The 3,518-nt window shown below is 42.1% G+C and overlaps 1 pseudogene; it reads left to right on the top strand.

Moving 5' to 3' along the window:
- Positions 1-2,537: 2,537 nt before the first annotated feature.
- On the top strand, positions 2,538-3,229 carry LOC119653986 (annotated as a pseudogene).
- The last annotated feature ends 289 nt before the right edge of the window (positions 3,230-3,518 follow it).

The raw sequence follows: 3,518 nt of genomic DNA, 5'->3' as shown, positions 1-3,518 counted from the left end.
AACGTTTTACGAGCCTCTTATATTCACGCTGTGAGCTCCGGAAGTTTAGCCAGTCTTCATCTTTATTTAGATTTAGAAGTCGTCTGGTTGATTTCCTGAGTCTCTGCAGTTCTCGATTCCACCATGGAACCGTTTTACCACGTTGGCCTCGGGAAATAGGACACGCCTCTTCAAAGCGCTCTAAAATTGTGCGATTCAGAGTTTTCGATTGATTTTCTATCGCCAAAGGAGTCCTTAGTCGCCTAGGGAGCTCAACTTTGTCACCAGGGTTCTGTCTTTGTATTACAGACTGTTTGCCTGTAATAGTTAGACTAAATTCTAAGCAACGGTGATCTGAGAATGAGACTTCATCTAGTACTCGCCAGTTTCTCATCAACTCTAGCAACTTTGAAGTGCAGATTGTTAGGTCAATTACTTCAATTCTTCTTGGCCCCACGAATGTGGGGGCGCACACTACGTTCGCGGTCATCAGGCCAGCTGAAGTGATAAAATCAAACAGTTTCTATCCTCTAGGATTGCATTTGCTACTGCCCCAACATATATGGAGAATATTACTCTGGCAATTGAAAAATGCGCTTCTTGAGTTTATGGTATGAATTACCGATATATGCTGACTTGAAGAGTGTGCCTTCAGTCGGGCAAAGATAGGAATGTGTTAGCTTGTATATAATTTCATAACACTCAGGCTTTGTATCATATATTTCTTCAAAGAATAATTCTATTGTCTTTCGGGACTTGTTTCTAATTTCTGAATGTCAAATACCAGGAAATGGAAATCACAATATTAGGCAAACTCTTTATTCTGAAATTAATTTAAGTTTTCGATACGAAATTTAACTCATAGTACTACAGGCGTGAAGTGAAAATAATGCTGACTCTTTTGAGGCACTCCCAGTTAAGTGAGTGAGTCGAAATGAGTCGTATTTGCTACCAGTACTGGATACCCAGCGTATCCTAAAACCACCCCCGACTCCTCCATGTGCCGTGCAAGCACCATAAGGTAGTACTTCACGCGGCAAGTCTCACTCCAGCGTGGACACCTTTATATAACCGCTGTTTTCTCGTCTCCTCTGCCTTTCGCAATTTTCTTTAGGTAGATGCGATCATGGAGTTGATTGCATGCCAGTCTTCCTGTGCTACCGCACCTCTAATAGAGCCTTATCATTCCAAAAACCTGGTTTTCCCCCAAACTGAAGCTACGTAGGGCCCTTTCCGGTATGCAATCCATACCCGGAGCTTTGTTGTCTCCTATTCTACTGCAGATCTGGCGATTAGTGGTATTACTGTCACATTCAGAAGTCGCTGGAAATTGTCAGTATCCATTCCATGCTGGGGGAATAACCTCTGGATAATTTTTAACAAGAGGGTAGGACACACGATCTGCGAACATGAATAACCTCTGAACGGCCCGATCAAGTTTCTATGAGCGCTATCTTACAGAATTACGTCCGCTTCTGAACAGAACTGTTCGAAGCGTTCCCTTTGCTTCGCTGGATGGCGATCTTGAGAATTTTGCAGGCTTCCTTATAGACACACTGTTTTCGGTTCTGGTCGACTCAACCTACCGCCTTCTGGCACGTTGGCAGGCTGATCGAAGGTTGACCAGTTCGCTATTCCACCAGTAGTTGGGTCTTCTTTTGAAAAATGAGCACCTCTTGGGTGATGTTTTGACAATGCGTTGGAGAGGCGCTCGCTTTATTAGGCTGGTATAACCACACCTTTAGCTTTTGCATATCAGCCTGGCATATTTCTGGGTTTCGGATACGATGCGGGCTTGCAAAAGTTAGGTCTTCGATTGAGGCAGATCCCCTTTCCGAGAAAGGTATATATATTGGCCGAAATTATATCCAACTACGCAAAGAATCTACTAGAATGAACCCCTTTGCGCTTGCTTCTTTGCCTCAGGGACTCAAACATTGAAGTCACCGGCAATCACCTTTGGATTACGTCCCCTTGCACCAAGAACAAGTTTGTCAAGCATTTCCTCAAATTCGGACGGTATTTGGTGGCGCGTAACAGCTTTATAGGTATACTCTGTTTATTGTCGCCAATATGTAAAACAGGGATGTGCAATTTTTTCACCGAATATACTCATGTAGGTTATCAAATGACAGGTCTCGACTAATACTTTTCAAATCAGGTCTTAGTTTTGAAGCCGATCACGAAACGAGGAAGTATTAGGTCAATATACGCCGCTTTCTAGGTTTGGATATTCTAATTCGAAACTCAAATTTGAGTTTTCAAGCTTCGCCCACTGAAGGGAAATTTATCGTTGTGGCTGCTCTATTCTGATCGAAATTTTCAAGGTGCGGCGGGAATTGATATTTCGCGGGAAGTGTGAAGTGTGAAGATGCCTCGCGCCGACACTCTACAACGATTCTGATGCGCGTTTAACGTAATTTCACCTCACGAATTAGACATAAGGCGAGCATCGTTTAAATTTGTGACGGGAAGTTAATTTTAAGGATAAAAGGAACAACATCGAAAGTCTATGAAGCCGGGAGGATCTCATTGGAACGACCAAGCTTAATTTATAAATGGTTTCCGATTTTATTAGTCTCCTAGATATTCAATCATGGTGTTCTTTGTTTAGTTCAGCGCTTAATCTTCCGGACATGGATATCGTGAACTTGGAATCGGCCCTCATACAAGATGGAACAGATAATACAGTCGGCTTACTACCAGAACTAATAGTTTACGCAACGAAACTACCACGAGAAACTATCAGATGTTCTTGAGGCGATTCCTACGTCGTCAACGGCGTCACTATAATATAGGAAATTACTTTGATTCCGATATTGACGTTCAGTCGCTACCATTGCGAAATAAACTTTTGATTTTGTATTTGTTGTGTCACTTTCGACTTGATTTGAACAATGTACAAACAATTCTTGCTAATCTAGAAGCCGATAACCTACGTGTCGAATCACTCGGATATGGTTCCAAAAATTCTGGATATTGGTACCTTTACGGAATACGATTGTACAGGGAGAATATAAAACCGGGCGGCAAATGTTCAGTTTGGCAAGTTATCAGTTTCACCGGGGAAGATTGACAAAATTTGGCAACAAAGTTTCAAAATTGCACAAACCCAAAACAACGTGCCTTGTAAAGAATTTTAACAAAAACTTTCATACCGAAATTACCACAATTGTTACAATTTGTATCTTATTGTATTGACATGTTTTCACTTAGTTATAACGTAATAACAGACAAACGATCCTTTTAAAACTTGATAGTTTTAACGAAGTTCTCATTCATCATCATCATCAACGACGCAACAACCGGTATCCGGTCTAGGCCTGTCTTAATAAGCAACTCTAGATATCCTGGTTTTGCGCCGAGATCCACTAATTCGATATCCCTAAAAGCTGTCTGGGATCCTGACCTACGCAATCGCTCCATTTCAGGCAGGGTCTGCCTCGTCTTCTTTTCCGACCATAGATCTTCTTCTTTTTCTTCAGCCTTTGTCCTGTTCACAAGCGCAGTCGGCTCGTCGTGATCGGTTTCGCCACTTA

Source organism: Hermetia illucens, chromosome 4, assembly GCF_905115235.1.
Source record: "Hermetia illucens chromosome 4, iHerIll2.2.curated.20191125, whole genome shotgun sequence".
Classification (NCBI taxonomy): domain Eukaryota; kingdom Metazoa; phylum Arthropoda; class Insecta; order Diptera; family Stratiomyidae; genus Hermetia; species Hermetia illucens.
The sequence above is the reverse complement of the archived record's forward strand: the minus strand, read 5'-3'. Positions and strand labels throughout refer to the sequence as shown.